The sequence below is a fragment of the Ranitomeya imitator genome, chromosome 2 (genome assembly GCF_032444005.1).
Source record: "Ranitomeya imitator isolate aRanImi1 chromosome 2, aRanImi1.pri, whole genome shotgun sequence".
In the NCBI taxonomy this organism is placed as follows: Eukaryota; Metazoa; Chordata; class Amphibia; order Anura; family Dendrobatidae; genus Ranitomeya; species Ranitomeya imitator.
In genome coordinates this window covers 337,445,945-337,463,886 of record NC_091283.1, presented here as the reverse complement: position 1 = coordinate 337,463,886, position 17,942 = coordinate 337,445,945, and the positions used below count along the sequence as shown (strand labels likewise).

At 53.6% G+C, this 17,942-nt stretch overlaps 2 long non-coding RNA genes across 2 annotated transcripts; one reads left to right on the top strand and one right to left on the bottom strand.

The window, feature by feature from the left end:
* Positions 1 to 875: 875 nt before the first annotated feature.
* LOC138663639 (uncharacterized) lies at positions 876 to 7,394 on the bottom strand. Its single transcript, XR_011318222.1, has 2 exons — positions 7,283 to 7,394; positions 876 to 2,067 (listed from the first exon to the last, which is right to left on the bottom strand). It is a non-coding gene; the product is annotated as an uncharacterized lncRNA (long non-coding RNA).
* Positions 7,395 to 7,440: 46 nt separating this feature from the next.
* On the top strand, positions 7,441 to 10,407 carry LOC138667422 (uncharacterized). The gene is made up of 2 exons (XR_011318752.1): positions 7,441 to 7,544; positions 9,346 to 10,407. It is a non-coding gene; the product is annotated as an uncharacterized lncRNA (long non-coding RNA).
* Positions 10,408 to 17,942: the final 7,535 nt, after the last annotated feature.

The window sequence follows — 17,942 nt, the reverse complement described above, 5'->3', positions numbered from 1 at the left end:
TGACACTGGTCAGATTTTAAAAAATTGGCCCAGTCACTGAGGGGTTAAATGCTTGTACAAGTGAACATTGTTTCAAAAGTGGTTTACCTGTCTAAGACTGGTTTCACACCAGCGTTCGGCAGCCTTCTTCCTCCGTTAAGCCCCACCCACTGCTACACCTCTTTCAGCTCCGCCTACGTCTGCATGCATCCCCTATCTTTAACATTGGGTACACAGGCACGTGTCGTTTTGACGATGCACTGAACTGCGTCGAACGCAGCATTAAAACAACGCATGCAGAGGCATCCGCTTGGCCTGCGTACCCAATGTTAAAGATAGGGTATGCAGGACGCATGCAGATGCAGGACGCATGCAGACGTAGGCGGAACTGAAGGAAGAGGTGCGGCATTGGGCGGGGCTTAACGGAGGAAGAAGGCTGCCATCCGCAGCCCTGCCGAATGCTGGTGTTAAACCAGCCCAAGGCTGTTATTATAGCACCTTACGTCTTACGCTAGGTTCACATTGCGTTAGTGCAATCCGTTAAGCGCATAGCGCTAGGGGATTGCGCTAACGCAATGTTTCTAGAGGGTCGGCGTTCACCCTCCCCGCTAGCGCAGATCCCTGATCTGCGGTAGCGAGGAACGGGCCTCAAAAGAACGGCACATCGCTAGCGCGTGCCGAAAATGGCATGCGCTAGTGATGCGCTTCAGCTAAAAGTAACATTGCTGTCCATGGGTGCGCTAACGGACCCGTTGCACGGCGTTAATTTCGACATTTTCGCCGTGCAACGCAGTCCGTTAGCGTTAACCCATTAACGCAATGTGAACCTAGCTTTACACAGATACATCATGGGCTTGTCCTGCCCTACGCATGAAATGAAAGACAAATACAATGCGGAGACTTAATCAGAGCAATGTTTTATTTACATTCAGAACTGGTTTAAGAGGTAAACAATTACCATTTCTCACAGAAATCTCAGACTTTTACTTATAGAAATACTGGATAAATATCATTTTAACAATAGATATAGAAATATTTCTAATTTTATAAAACTGCCTTTTTTTGCATAGAAAAACTTTATGCCTTTCCTTGTTTCATTTTATGCCTTTGCTTGTTTCATTTTATGCATTTCTAAAGTATTGTAAAAATGTAATATGCTGTTGGTGCATGCGGGCAGGACTGTCGGTAGGGTATGCGGCTCTGAAGCCCCCCCCCCCCCCCCCTCAGGCCTGCCTCCGGTGTCTGAGATTTCGGTGTCCCGGACCTGAGATCATAATACCGGCCTTGAATTGTGAAGGACACAGCAGCCGATCCTGAGAAACATCCAAGGTGGGAATGCCCCATCATGTCGAAGAGAGTCTGCTAGATCCAGGCCTAGCAGACCAGTACTGGTGGGTTCATGGATGCCAGGAGGGAGCTGGCCTAAAGGAAGGTCTCGTCTTTTCCTGGCGGGTCAGGAAATTGTCCCGTCGTTTTTTTTTTTTTTTTAGACAGAACATTTCCAAAACAACCAAATTTGAACAGATCTCTTGGGAGGCAGACTTTAGTCCTCTGTTGCAGAAGCGAAGTACTCTTAAACTGATAGGCGCAGAGTAGGACGCACTAGAAAGTTGGCGTGCATGATTGTTCAGGGCGCTGGCGGTGTGGACCGGCCACCAGAGAAGGCCTAGACCAAAGCCTGGATATTTTAAGAGCAAGGTCACTGGAGCCTCTGGAAAACGTGGAGGCTGCATGAATAGGAAGGTTTCCTCAGGAGACGTCCACATTGCTCAGGGGAAAACTAGGACATATTTGTCCTGTGTTTTTTTTTTTTTTTTAAAGTAGCCCCCTTACTGCCTCGTAGGATATACCAGTCCTTAAGATCACAAATCCTTTTTTCGCAGAGCGATGATGAAGATGGGCATGGAATAACCTGGATGCAGAGAGGCGAGAGGGTAGGGCGATTCGTGGCATGAACGGTCCTCCGGGGAACCCCAAACACTCTTGATGTGTTAGGGGCTTGCCTCGTAGACCACAGATGATATGGTAGTGACAATTCTAGGTGGGAGATTAGAGTGACAATTCCACTGTCGCCCTCAAAAGCCATATCTGGGAAGAAAAAAAAAAAATTAAAAAGAAAAATCGTTAATAAAAAAACCTCCCAAAACCTAAGGCCTAAACTGGGCTGGGCGGTCCAGACCCATGTCTTCCTCCTACTGACATTAAGTTAAAACAGATTAGCTTCGTGCTAGTTGGTGGTGTACCCTCCTCTACAGGAAATACCTAAATTTTTTTTTTGCATAGCATAAGCAGCATACACCCATTTTTTTTTTGTGTACCCCAATGAAGCATTAGCTCCCCCACATCAACCAGAAGGCCACACAGCATAACCTCACTCCTCCAGTCAGAAACCTCCACCTCACATTAACCAGCGGACCCCACAGGATAAACCCAAAGCCCACCAGACATTCCCTCCCACAAGCGTAAATCCCCATATGACGCCCCCTGCCCCCAACCATAAATCCCATCAGACACACCCCCAATCGGATGCCACCCCAGCTTAACCCCCCAGCATAAACCCCCATCGGACGTCCACCCCTCCTCCAAGCATTACTCCCATCGCACACCACGCCCACCCAATAATAAACCCCCACCGGACGGCCAAACCCCCACAGGATGTGGACCCCCCCATCCAGCACACACCCCCATCAGACGCAGACACCCCACCCAGCACAAACCCCCCATCGGACGTCCACCCCCGACCCAGCCTAAACTCTTATCGGACGTCCACTCCACCCAGCCTAAGCCCTCATCAGCCCCCCAAACCCAACCCATAAGCAGGTCGCCCCCCCAATAAAGGGGATCCCTCCGTAAGCGGCAGGTCGCCTCCCCACGTCCCACCACAGGCAGGTCGCCTCCCCACGTCCCACCACAGGCAGGTCGCCTCCCCACGTCCCACCACAGGCAGGTCGCCTCCCCACGTCCCACCACAGGCAGGTCGCCTCCCCACGTCCCACCACAGGCAGGTCGCCTCCCCACGTCCCACCACAGGCAGGTCGCCTCCCCACGTCCCACCACAGGCAGGTCGCCTCCCCACGTCCCACCACAGGCAGGTCGCCTCCCCACGTCCCACCACAGGCAGGTCGCCTCCCCACGTCCCACCACAGGCAGGTCGCCTCCCCACGTCCCACCACAGGGGTCCCCCAATAGCCTGCAGCAGGTCTCCCCCCACATCCCACAAGCAGATAGCCCTCAAATCCCACAACAGGGGTCCCCCACTAAAAGGGGTCCACCCCGTAAGCAGGTCACCTCCAAACCCCACCACAGGGGTCCCCCCCCCAACAGCCAGCAGGTGCCCCCCAAAATCCAACCACAGGGGTCCCCCACAATAGTCAGCAGCAGCAGGTGCCCCCCAAAATCCCACCACAGGGGTCCCACCACAATAGCCAGCAGCAGCAGGTGCCCCACACAACAGCCAGCAGCAGTTGGTGCCCCCCCAAATCTCACCACAGGGGTCCCCCCACAACATCCCACCACAGGGGTCCCCCACAACATCCAGCAGCAGCAGGTGCCCCCCACAACAGCCAGCAGCAGTAGGTGCCCCCCCAAATCTCACCACAGGGGTCCCCCCACAACATCCCACCACAGGGGTCCCACCACAATAGCCAGCAGCAGCAGGTGCCCCCCACAACAGACAGCAGCAGAGGTGGCCCCCCCACAACAGCCGGCCGGCAGCAGCGGTGCCCTCCCCCCACAAAGCCCACCACAGGGGTCCCCCAAAGCAGCAGCGGTGCCCCCCCACAAAGCCCACCACGGGGGTCCACCACAGCAGCAGCGGTGCCTCCCCCACAAAGCCCACCACGGGGGTCCCCCACAGCAGCAGCGGTGCCCCCCCACCACCACCACGGGGGTCCCCCACAGCAGCAGCAGCGGTGCCCCCCCACAAAGCCCACCACAGGGGTCCCCCACAGCAGCAGCGGTGCCCCCCCCACAAAGCCCACCACGGGGGTCCCCCACAGCAGCAGCGGTGCCCCCCCACAAAGCCTACCACAGAGGTCCCCCACAGCAGCAGCGGTGCCCCCCCCACAAAGCCCACCACAGGGGTCCCCCACAGCAGCAGCGGTGCCCCCCCCCACAAAGCCCACCACGGGGGTCCCCCACAGCAGCAGAGGTGGCCCCCCCACAACAGCCGGCAGCAGCGGTGCCCCCCCCCCACAAAGCCCACCACAGGGGTCCCCCAAAGCAGCAGCGGTGCCCCCCCACAAAGCCCACCATGGGGGTCCCCCACAGCAGCAGCGGTGCCCCCCCCACAAAGCCCACCACGGGGGTCCCCCACAGCAGCAGCGGTGCCCCCCCCACAAAGCCCACCACGGGGGTCCCCCACAGCAGCAGCGGTGCCCCCCCACAAAGCCCACCACGGGGGTCCCCCACAGCAGCAGCAGCGGTGCCCCCCCACAAAGCCCACCACAGGGGTCCCCCACAGCAGCAGAGGTGGCCCCCCCACAACAGCCGGCCGGCAGCAGCGGTGCCCGACCCCCCCCCCCCCCCACAAAGCCCACCACAGGAGTCACCCAAAGCAGCAGCGGTGCCCCCCCCACAAAGCCCACCACGGGGGTCCCCCACAGCAGCAGCGGTGCCCCCCCACAAAGCCCACCACGGGGGTTCCCCACAGCAGCAGCGGTGCCCCCCCACCACAGGGGTCCCCCACAGCAGCAGCAGCGGTGCCCCCCCCCACAAAACCCACCACAGGGGTCCCCCACAGCAGCAGCGGTGCCCCCCCCCCCCCCACAAAGCCCACCACGGGGGTCCCCCACAGCAGCAGCGGTGCCCCCCCACAAAGCCTACCACAGAGGTCCCCCACAGCAGCAGCGGTGCCCCCCCCACAAAGCCCACCACAGGGGTCCCCCACAGCAGCAGCGGTGCCCCCCCCCCCACAAAGCCCACCACGGGGGTCCCCCACAGCAGCAGAGGTGGCCCCCCCACAACAGCCGGCCGGCAGCAGCGGTGCCCCCCCCCCACAAAGCCCACCACAGGGGTCCCCCAAAGCAGCAGCGGTGCCCCCCCACAAAGCACACCACAGGGGTCCCCCACAGCAGCAGCGGTGCCCCCCCACAACAGCCGGCAGCAGCGGTGCCCCCCCCCACAAAGCCCACCACAGGGGTCCCCCAAAGCAGCAGCGGTGCCCCCCCACAAAGCCCACCACGGGGGTCCCCCACAGCAGCAGCGGTGCCCCCCCCACAAAGCCCACCACGGGGGTCCCCCACAGCAGCAGCGGTGCCCCCCCACAAAGCCCACCACGGGGGTCCCCCACAGCAGCAGCGGTGCCCCCCCACAAAGCCCACCACGGGGGTCCCCCACAGCAGCAGAGGTGGCCCCCCCACAACAGCCGGCCGGCAGCAGCGGTGCCCCCCCCCCCACAAAGCCCACCACAGGGGTCCCCCAAAGCAGCAGCGGTACCCCCCCCACAAAGCCCTCCATGGGGGTCCCCCACAGCAGCAGCGGTGCCCCCCCCACAAAGCCCACCACGGGGATTCCCCACAGCAGCAGCGGTGCCCCCCCCCACAAAGCCCACCACGGGGATTCCCCACAGCAGCAGCGGTGCCCCCCCACCACAGGGGTCCCCGACAGCAGCAGCGGTGCCCCCCCACAAAGCCCACCACGGGGGTCCCCCACAGCAGCAGCGGTGCCCCCCCCACAATGCCCACCACGGGGGTCCCCCACAACAGCAGCGGTGCCCCCCCACAAAGCCCACCACGGGGGTCCCCCACAGCAGCAGCGGTGCCCCCCCACAAAGCCCACCACGGGGGTCCCCCACAGCAGCAGCGGTGCCCCCCCACAACAGCCGGCCGGCAGCAGCGGTGCCCGACCCCCCCCCCCCCCACAAAGCCCACCACAGGAGTCACCCAAAGCAGCAGCGGTGCCCCCCCCACAAAGCCCACCACGGGGGTCCCCCACAGCAGCAGCGGTGCCCCCCCACAAAGCCCACCACGGGGGTCCCCCACAGCAGCAGCGGTGCCCCCCCACAAAGCCCACCACGGGGGTCCCCCACAGCAGCAGCGGTGCCCCCCCCCACAAAGCCCACCACAGGAGTCCCCCACAGCAGCAGAGGTGGCCCCCCCACAAAGCCCACCACAGCAGCAGAGGTGGCCCCCCCACAACAGCCGGCCGGCAGCAGCGGTGCCCCCCCCCCACAAAGGCCACCACAGGGGTCCCCCGCAGCAGCAGCGGTGCCCCCTCACCACAAAGCCCACCACGTGGGTCCCCCACAGCAGCAGCGGTGCCCCCCCACAAAGCCCACCACGGGGGTCCCCCACAGCAGCAGCGGTGCCCCCCCACAAAGCCCACCACGGGGGTCCCCCACAGCAGCAGCGGTGCCCCCCCACAAAGCCCACCATGGGGGTCCCCCACAGCAGCAGCGGTGCCCCCCCACAAAGCCCACCACGGGGGTCCCCCACAGCAGCAGCGGTGCCCCCCCACAAAGCCCACCACGGGGGTCCCCCACAGCAGCAGCGGTGCCCCCCCACAACAGCCGGCCGGCAGCAGCGGTGCCCGACCCCCCCCCCCACAAAGCCCACCACAGGAGTCACCCAAAGCAGCAGCGGTGCCCCCCCCACAAAGCCCACCACGGGGGTCCCCCACAGCAGCAGCGGTGCCCCCCCACAAAGCCCACCACGGGGGTCCCCCACAGCAGCAGCGGTGCCCCCCCCCACAAAGCCCACCACAGGAGTCCCCCACAGCAGCAGAGGTGGCCCCCCCAACAACAGCCGGCCGGCAGCAGCGATGCCCCCCCCCCCCACAAAGCCCACCACAGGGGTCCCCCACAGCAGCAGTGGTGCCCCCCCCACCACGGGGGTCCCCCACAGCAGCGGTGCCCCCCCACAAAGTCCACAATGGGGGTCCCCCACGGTGGTCCCCCACAGCAGCAGCGGTGCCCCCCCACAAAGCCTACCACAGGGGTCCCCCACAGCAGCAGCGGTGCCCCCCCCCCCACAAAGCCCACCACGGGGGTCCCCCACAGCAGCAGCGGTGCCCCCCCCACAAAGCCCACCACGGGGGTCCCCCACAGCAGCAGAGGTGGCCCCCCCACAACAGCCGGCCGGCAGCAGCGGTGCCCCCCCCACAAAGCCCACCACAGGGGTCCCCCAAAGCAGCAGCGGTGCCCCCCCCACAAAGCCCACCACAGGGGTCCCCCACAGCAGCAGCGGTGCCCCCCCCACAAAGCCCACCACGGGGGTTCCCCACAGCAGCAGCAGCGGTGCCCACCACAGAGCCTCCCCCCAATAGCGAGCAGCAAGTAGCATTTTTTCACCCTGAAACCACTAACCTCCATGTGCCATGGCGTCCACAAGCTAGAATCATGCTGCTTTGCTTTGCCGCCTTCATGATGTGACTGAAAACACGCCCCTTCCCAATAGGACACGCCCCCCGGAAATGACGTCACACCTGGAAGGAGCCCATACACTCTAGCATTGCCTCTACCATAGAGCAGAGCAGACAGGAGGGAGCTGTGGATCTCATGGCGGGATTTCGAGGATTTTGTACAAGATTTGGAGTGTTTTGGGTCGTTCTCCATAGTCACAGATCAGGTAAGTGCCTGGGGAGAAAGGGGTGATGTTGCATGGGGCTGCATGTGCATGCTTGAGGGGGCTTGCATGGGGCTGGAGGGGGTCTGCCTGGGGAGAAGGGGGTGATGTTTGCATGGGGCTGCATGTGAATGCAGGACGGGGGGTCTGCCTGGGGAGAAGGGGGTAATGTTGCTTGCATGGGGCTGCATGTGTATAGTGGAGGGGGGTCTGCCTGGAGAGAAGGGGGTGATGCTTTCATGGGGCTGCATGTGCATGCTGGAGGGGGGTCTGCCTGGGGAGAAGGGGTGGTGATGTTTGCATGGGGCTGCATGTGCATGCTGGAGGGGGTCTGCCTTGGGGGAAGTGAGTGATGTTGCCTGCATGGGGCTGCATGTGCATGCTGGAGGGGGTCTGCCTGGGGAGAAGGGGGTGATGTTTGCCTGGGGCTGCACGTGCATGCAGGACGGGGGGGGTCTGCCTGGGGAGATAGGGGTGATGCTTGCATGGGGCTGCATGTGCATGGGACTGCATGTGCATGCTGGACGGGGGGTCTTCCTGGGGAGAAGGGGGTAATGTTGCTTGCATGGGGCTACATGTGTATAGTGGAGGGGGGTCTGCCTGGAGAGAAGGGGGTGATGCTTTTATGGGGCTGCATGTGCATGCTGGAGGGGGGTCTGCCTGGGGAGAAGGGGTGGTGATGTTTGCATGGGGCTGCATGTGCATACTGGAGGGGGTCTGCCTTGGGGGAAGTGAGTGATGTTGCTTGCATGGGGCTGCATGTGCATGCTGGAGGGGGTCTGCCTGGGGAGAAGGGGGTGATGTTTGCATAGGACTGCACGCTGGAGGGGCCTGCCTGGGGACAGGGGTGATGCTTGCATAGGACTGCACGCTGGAGGGGCCTGCCTGGGGACAGGGGTTATGCTTGCATGGGACTGCACGCTGGAGGGGCCTGCCTGGGGAAGGGGGTGACATTGCTTGCCTGGGACTGTGTGCTGGAGGGGCCTGCCTGGGGAAGGGGGTGACATTGCTTGCCTGGGACTGCACGCTGGAGGGGCCTGCCTGGGGACGGGGGTGATGCTTGCATGGGACTGCACGCTGGAGGGGCCTGCCTGGGGAAGGGGGTGATGTTGCTTGCCTGGGACTGCGTGCTGGAGGGGCCTGCCTGGGGAAGGGAGACTGCATGCTGGGGGTCTCTGTTGGAAGGGGGTCATGTTCCTTGCGAGCGGGGCTGCGTGCCTGTTGGGAAGGGGGGCAGCGTGCTGGGGGTCTCTGGGGAAGAGAGGCTGTGTGCTGGAGTCTCTGTTGGGAAGGGGGTCATGTTGCATGCGTGGGGGATCTGTGTGCAGGGGGGTCTACCTGCAGAGTGGGGCTGATGTTATTTGCATGGGTCTGCATGGTGTGGGGGGCTGTTGTCACATACTGTGCAGGTCAGTGTGTGATTTCACTTGCGGTGGGGGGGGTGTAGGGAAGTACAGTGCTACCTGTGAGGGGGCGAACAGGGGAGGGGATGAATGATGATGGAGATCTGAGGGATTGATATTACTTAACATGAGAATCTCTGCCTGATGGTGAGTCGGTCCTGTTGTGTGTTTTTTTTTTTGTTTTGTTATTAAATAAAACTTTCTCATTAATATTATTGGGCGCACATGACGTCAGGATGATGACTGACCTATGACCTCTGGGAGCAAAACTGCGTGATAATGTCTCTAGATCCCGGGCTTTATTCTCTCCTCGCACGCTATTCTGTTCAGTATTAGCCTGGTGGCCACTGGTGTCAGCCACTACTTGAGTTTTCTGCATGATTTTTTCTGTTTTATTCTAGGTATTGTGGCTTTTCCCCATCCTGTGTCCTCCAGAGCAGTGACCTCCCTACAGATGTCATTTCATCACTGGACTTCTCTTCACCAAGTGGAATGCTTGTGCCCCCACAATCCATGCGAGGACCCAAAGTGATGGCACTGTGGGTGTCTGATAATGTCAGACAGATGAGTATATTTCCTACAAAAAACCCCCAAGAAAGCAAAACGTCCCTCCGCCTCCCCGGCCCCGCCGGGTCCCTCCGCCTCCCCGGCCCCGCCGGGTCCCTCCGCCTCCCCGGCCCCGCCGGGTCCCTCCGCCTCCCCGGCCCCGCCGGGTCCCTCCGCCTCCCCCCAAAATTCAAGTTGCGCTAAGTTAACCAGCATCAGGGGCTTATCTACAGCATTCTGTAATGCTGTTGCTGTAGATAAGCCCCCGATGTATCCTAAAAGATGAGAAAAAGAGGTTATAATATACTCACGCAGGCAGTCCGATCTGATGGACGTCACGGTCCGGGGCCTCACATCTTGTTAGGATGACGTTCTCTTCTTGTCTTCACGCTGCGGTGCGCAGGTGTCGGGAAAGGTCAGAGATGCCTGGGGCCTGCGCACTGCAGTGCTTTGTGCTGCAGCCGCAGTGAGAAGACAAGAAGAGGACGTCATCTGATGAAGATAGGAGGTGCAGGACTGGACCGCGATGCCCATTGGACAGGACCGTTTTGTCCCTGGGTGAGTATGATATAACCTCTTTTTCTCATTTGTTTAGGATACATCGGGGGCTTATCTACAGCATTACAGAATGCATTACAGAATGCTGTAGATAAGCCCCTGATGCTGGTGGGCTTAGCTCACCCTTGATTTTGGGGGTGACAGGTTCCCTTTAAGCACCACAATACAATTTTTGCAGCTAAAGCACAGGGGACTTTGGTACAAAATGTATTTTGCTTTTTTATCATTAATCTGTCTTTAATGTTTAATTTATTGTTTTGATTTCTAAAACACAACTTATTCATTTGTATTTATGCATATATTTATATATCTCTTTTATTTCTAACTATTTGACTTGTAATAAAATTGTTTGACAGCTATGAGTTGAATTTTCATTTCTATAATTCTTAAGCGCGGGGTGACATTAGTGGAGGGTAAGGAGTTGGATCTGTATCAGGCTGAGTTTACACATTGCAGGTTATTGGGGAAACTATCTGTAGGGACGTCCTCACCAGTAGACTGGACCCGCACTTGGGTGTTTTTTTTTAAATCCATAATTGTTTTTTCTGTAAAAGATATAAGCTGGCTTCCTCTGAGGGTGCTGCTGCCACCACTGATGGGACAGGCTGTGACATATTTTCCAGAGGAATAATGTATCTCTGGAATGTTAGGCAATATTTACATACTTTTTTATTTTTTTTTTGTACTAATGTACAAAATTCTGACGACCTGTGACACAGCTGGAATGAATGTGTCGCATGTATTTATCTTGCTCCATCAATTAAGGAATGTTTCCCTCAGACCTCCTGGAGACTTCACAACCCTGGATCAGACCTAAATCACAGGACAATAAAACCTCACCCTCCTCATCTATGATGGCTGAGAGCGCCTCTAGTTCCTTCCACTGGGTCCACTGCTGAAAGCGCAGTTTTCACCTGAGGACCGTGGGCATCTTTCTACCACCTCACCCCTTTGCAAATCGGCCAAGCAGTATCAGCCCAAAGTCATGAAGCAGTCTCTTCTTTTTTTAAACATTTTCTTAACCTGAGCACCACCTGCATCTGAGTTCTAAGTACGAGCAGCAGTAGAGTAGACAACTTAAAAAAAAAAACATGACAGATGTGAGCTTTCCTCCTGCTCCCTCTTCTGCTGCTGTCTTGACCTCTTCATCCAGCTCACGAACAACAGCCTACCCGCAAAGACAGGATGTGACAGCACCAGCAGTGTCACCAAGCATCTCCACCCTGTCCCATTGAAGTGTTCATCTCTCCATCACACAAACCCCATAGAGAAAGAGGAAATACCCCACTACCCGCCCACAGGCCCTGGTCCTGAATAACCGCATTTACCAATTCCTGGCCTTTGAAACATTGCCATTCCAGCTGATGGAGAAAAAACATTTTAAATAAATGATGGTGGTGGCTGTTGCTAAGTACGTGGTTCCCATCCACCACTAATGTTTCAAGTTGGCCATCCCTGCCCAGCACACACATGTTGCAACCAAAATCAGGTGTGCACTGTGCAACGCCATCAGTGGCAAGGTCCAGATAACTACCGATACGTGGACCAGTAAGTATGGGCAGTGACGTTACATCTCCCTATCTGCACACTGGGTAAATGTTGCAGCTGGGACAGAGGAGGAAGGCGTTCTAGCGCATGTCCTACATCTATTGTTGGACATTGCTCTGCCCATGTGGCCTACTCCGCTTACTCCATCACCTAGCAGTAAGACTTGCACCAGCAACTTCAACACAGCCAGGGGGAAAAGACAGTAGGCTGTTCTCAAACTCATCATTTTGGGGGACAAGTTCCATACTGCTCAAGAGCTGTGGACAAGGAATAAACAAGACTGATGAGTGGTTGGTGCTGCTGGACCTAAATCCAGGCCTGGTGGTGTGCAATAACAGGCGAAATCTGGTAGCACCTCTAGGCGTAGCTGGTTTGACCACATCCCTTGCCTGGCACATGTGTCAAGTTTAGTGGTGCATCTTTCTTAAAAATTACCCATATGTGAGAGGTCGTCTGTGCATGATTATGGCGTTCACCCCCTGCAGCTGCTCGACGGTCTGCGCTGCAGCGTCACTTCTGCCTTCTCGATCAGCGCCTCATATGCGACATATCAACAAGGTGGAACTCAAAAGTTGCATACGCTGTAGAGGCTGTGCGAGCAGAAGCAATACTGGAGTTTCAGCTGCAGCACGCACGGGTGAGTAGTTCTGTGGAACAACACTTCACCATGTCGTGAACACAACAGGGTGGCACTCACAGGCATCACTGGAGCATGGCACGGAGGACATAGACCATACACGTCCCACAGAGGACAGTTTGTCTTTGCCTCTGGGCAGCCTGGCATGAATTATTATTTATATAGCATCATTAATTCCATGGTGCTGTACATGAGAAAGGGGTTACATACCGGGTTATAGATATAATTTACAGTGAACAAATTTACAAAGACGGGTACAGAGGGGAGAGGACCCTGTCCTTGCGGATTTATGTTCTATGGGATAATGGGAAAGAGACAGAAGGTCGGGGGTGCAGCAGCTCTGGTGGTGGGGAGGCGGCAGAATGGTTATTGCAGGCTGTAGGCTTTCCTGAAGAGATGGGTTTTCAGGTTCTGTCTGAAGGATCCGAGGGTGGTGGCACTAGTGGCTAATCAGACGTGTTGAGGTGTTGAATTCCAGAGGATGGGGGATATTGGGGAGAAATCTTGGAGGCGGTTGTGTGAGGAATGAATAAGTGTGGAGGAGAGTAGGAGATCTTGGGAGGATCGAAGATTACGAAGATTACGTGAGGGAAGATATTGGGAGAATAGTTCAGAGATATAGGGAGGGTACAGGTTGTGGATGGCTTTGTAGGTCAGTGTTAGTAGTTTGAACTGGATTCGTTGGGGAATTGGGAGCCAGTGGAGGGATTTGCAGAGGGGAGGAGAGAGGTGGATTAGCCGGGCAGCAGAGTTGAGGACAGACTGGAGTGGTGCAAGAGAGTTAGGAGGGAGGCCACAGATGAGGGTGTTGCAGTAGTCGAGGCGAGAGATGATGAGGGCATGCACAAGCGTTTTAGTAGATTGAGGGCAGAGGAAGGGACGGATTCTGGCAACATGTTTGAGTTGGAGGCGACAGGAGGTGGCAAGATTTTGGACGTGCGGTTTGATGGACAGGGCAGAGTCGAGAGTTAGGCCGGCGTCACACTAGCGAGTTTTACGGATGTATGAGAGGTGTAGAAAATACGGATTGCACACGGTACAATGATTCTCTATGGCCCAGCTCCTATCTGCCGTATTTTATAGATCCGTATTATACGGTCTTTTACGGCCATAGAAAATCGCAGCATGCTGCGTTTGTCAGCGTATTGCGCAAAAAAAAAAATCGCCAATGAAAGTCTATGGGGGCGAGAAAAATACGGATTACACACGGACCAACAGTGTGTCTTGTGAGAAAGACGCAGCGGTGTTCTATAGAAAAGCCGGCAATTCAGTGCGGTGTACAGTTAAATCACACTGACAGGTTAGAATAGAATAGCTAAAATAAATGTCTATACATAGTATAGGGATATATATATATGTCAGTGAGACACATATATTAATATACAGTGGGGCAAAAAAGTATTTAGTCAGTCAGCAATAGTGCAAGTTCCACCACTTAAAAAGATGAGAGGCGTCTGTAATTTACATCATAGGTAGACCTCAACTATGGGAGACAAACTGAGAAAAAAAAATCCAGAAAATCACATTGTCTGTTTTTTTAACAATTTATTTGCATATTATGGTGGAAAATAAGTATTTGGTCAGAAACAAACAATCAAGATTTCTGGCTCTCACAGACCTGTAACTTCTTCTTTAAGAGTCTCCTCTTTCCTCCACTCATTACCTGTAGTAATGGCACCTGTTTAAACTTGTTATCAGTATAAAAAGACACCTGTGCACACCCTCAAACAGTCTGACTCCAAACTCCACTATGGTGAAGACCAAAGAGCTGTCAAAGGACACCAGAAACAAAATTGTAGCCCTGCACCAGGCTGGGAAGACTGAATCTGCAATAGCCAACCAGCTTGGAGTGAAGAAATCAACAGTGGGAGCAATAATTAGAAAATGGAAGACATACAAGACCACTGATAATCTCCCTCGATCTGGGGCTCCACGCAAAATGCCACCCCGTGGGGTCAGAATGATCACAAGAACGGTGAGCAAAAATCCCAGAACCACGCGGGGGGACCTAGTGAATGAACTGCAGAGAGCTGGGACCAATGTAACAAGGCCTACCATAAGTAACACACTACGCCACCATGGACTCAGATCCTGCAGTGCCAGACGTGTCCCACTGCTTAAGCCAGTACATGTCCGGGCCCGTCTGAAGTATGCTAGAGAGCATTTGGATGATCCAGAAGAGTTTTGGGAGAATGTCCTATGGTCTGATGAAACCAAACTGGAACTGTTTGGTAGAAACACAACTTGTTGTGTTTTGAGGAAAAAGAATACTGATTTGCATCCATCAAACACCATACCTACTGTAAAGCATGGTGGTGGAAACATCATGCTTTGGGGCTGTTTCTCTGCAAAGGGGCCAGGACGACTGATCCAGGTACATGAAAGAATGAATGGGGCCATGTATCGTGAGATTTTGAGTGCAAACCTCCTTCCATCAGCAAGGGCATTGAAGATGAAACGTGGCTGGGTCTTTCAACATGACAATGATCCAAAGCACACCACCAGGGCAACGAAGGGGTGGCTTCGTAAGAAGCATTTCAAGGTCCTGGAGTGGCCTAGCCAGTCTCCAGATCTCAGCCCTATAGAAAACCTTTGGAGGGAGTTGAAAGTCCGTGTTGCCAAGCGAAAAGCCAAAAACATCACTGCTCTAGAGGAGATCTGCATGGAGGAATGGGCCAACATACCAACAACAGTGTGTGGCAACCTTGTGAAGACTTACAGAAAACGTTTGACCTCTGTCATTGCCAACAAAGGATATATTACAAAGTATTGAGATGAAATTTTGTTTCTGACCAAATACTTATTTTCCACCATAATATGCAAATAAATTGTTAAAAAAAACAGACAATGTGATTTTCTGGATTTTTTTTTCTCAGTTTGTCTCCCATAGTTGAGGTCTACCTATGATGTAAATTACAGACGCCTCTCATCTTTTTAAGTGGTGGAACTTGCACTATTGCTGACTGACTAAATACTTTTTTGCCCCACTGTATATATATATATATATATATTTCATGCAGCGCTAGATAGCAGAAAAGCCGGTAATTCAATTGCCGGCTTTTCCTATCTCCTTCCCCAACCCGACATGATATGAGACATGGTTACATACAGTAAACCATCTCATATCTCTTCTTTTATTACATATTCCTCTTTAGTAATGTAAGAAGTGTCTTGGTGTAAAATTTGGGGGCTCTATCTATTAAATTAAAGGGTAAAATTGCAGAAAAAATTGTCTTGGGCCCCCATGCAATTTTCTCCGCCAGAGTGGGCAAGCCAGTGACTGAGGGCAGATATTAATAGCCTGGAGAGGGACCATGGTTATTGCCCCCCCCCTGGCTAAAAACATCTGACCCCAGCCACCCCAGAAAAGGCACATCTGGAAGATGCGCCTATTCTGGCACTTGGCCACTCTCTTCCCATTCCCGTGTAGCGGTGGGATATGGGGTAATGAAGGGTTAATGCCACCTTGCTATTGTAAGGTGACATTAAGCCAAATTAATAATGGAGAGGCGTCAATTATGACACCTATCCATTATTAATCCAATACTAGTAAAGGGTTAAAAAAACACACATTATTAAAAATTATTTCATTGAAATAAAAACAAAGGTTGTTGTAATAATTTATTCTACGCTCAATCCATCTGAAGACCCTCGCTCTGTAACAAAGTAAAAATAATAAACCAACAATATACATACCTTCCGAAGATCTGTAAGGTCCCACGATGTAAATCCATCTGAAGGGGTTAAAACATTTTGCAGCCAGGAGCTCTGCTAATGCAGCGCTGCTCCTGCCTGCAAAACCCCGGGGAATGAAGGTAAAGTAGGTCAATGACCTATATTTACCTTCATTCGCGGTGAGGCGCCCTCTGCTGGCTGTTCCTGGAGCGTGGGAACTTTCCTAGAAAGCTCCCAGGCTCGAGTTCATATGAGGACAACCAGCAGAGGGCGCCCTCATATGAACGGCCAAATTTTGCATATACACACTACTAACATTAGTAGTGTGGAATATGCAAAAAAATGGGGATATGAGATGGTTTACTGTATGTAAACCATGTCTCATCATGTCGGGTTTAGGAAGGAGATAGCAAAAGCCGGTGATTGAATTACCGGCTTTAAAGCTATCTCGCGCTGTATGAAATATTAATATATATATACATATACTGTATGTGTCTACTGACATATATATAGACAGTATATATGTTTTTTGGGTTTTTTTTAAACATGGATCCCCTGTATAGCCGTATGTCGGTTTTGCAAGCCTGTGAGAAAAACACGCAGTACAGATGCCATACGGATTACATACGGAGGATGCCATGCGCAAAAAACTCCGAAACACCCTGCCTACGGAGGAGCTATGGACCACTGTTTTGGGGACATTTCAGCGTATTACGGCCATAATATACGGACCGCATTGTCTTACGCTGAGTGTGACGCCGGCCTATGGCTGATAGACACTTCTGCTGGTTGTCCTCATATGACCTCGAGCGTGGGAACTTTTCAGAATATTCTCTCAGCCTCGAGGTCATATGAGGACAACCAGCAGAGGGCGCATCACCGCGAATGAAGGTAACTACAGGTCATTGACCTACTTTCCATTCATTCGCTGGGGTTTTACAGGCAGGAGCACAGCTGCATTATAGCAGAGCTCCTGCCTGTAAAATATTTTAACCCCTTCGGATGGATTTACATCGTGGGACGTGACAGATCATCGGAAGGTATGAGATATTGTTGTTTTTTATTTTTCCTTTGTTACAGAGTGAGGGTCTTCAGGTGGATTACCAGGATAATAAAATATTCCAACAACCTATGTTTGTATTTCATTAAAAGACTTTGTAATAATGTGTGTGTGTTTTAACCATTTCATACAATTGGATTAATAATGGATAGGTGTCATAATTGACGCCTCTCCATTATTAATCTGGCTTAATGTCACCTTACAATAGCAAGGTGACATTAACCCTTCATTACCCCATATCCCACTGCTACACGGGAATGGGAAGAGAGTGGCCAAGTGCCAGAATAGGCGCATCTTCCAGATGTGCCTTTTCTGGGGTCAGATGTTTTTAGCCAGGGAGGGGGCCAATAACCATGGACTATCTGCCCTCAGTCACTGGCTTTACTACTCTGGTGGAGATATGAAATAGGAAATATCTATCCGATGATTTCTAGGTAACTATAAAATACACTTAAGATTATATACCTGTGATGTTCGCTGTTCACCTTGGTGTAGTATTTCATCTGATTGTGAGGCACTGTTTTAATATTTATATGTTGTTTTATGTATGTTAAATAAAGATTTTGTCTTAGAGAATACACTTTGTGACTAGGGTTTATTACGTTATGGTCAATATGTTTATATTGAGCTTGGAATGTGGCCCATTGGTAACCTGAGGAAATGGGTTGGTGCGTTTTGTTCATTCATTGTATGTAAACCATGTCTCATATCATGTCGGGCTTAGGAAGGAGATAGCTTTAAAGCCGATAATTCAATTGCCGGCTTTTGCTATCTCGCGCTGGATGAAATATTAATATATATACATATATGTGTCTACTGACATATATATATATATATATATATAAATATATATATATATATATATATATATATAGACAGTATATATGTTGTTACGATTTTTTGAGCACATGGATCCATTGTATGTCCATAGGTCGGTTTTGCAAGCCTGCAAGAAAATCTCGCAGTACGGATGC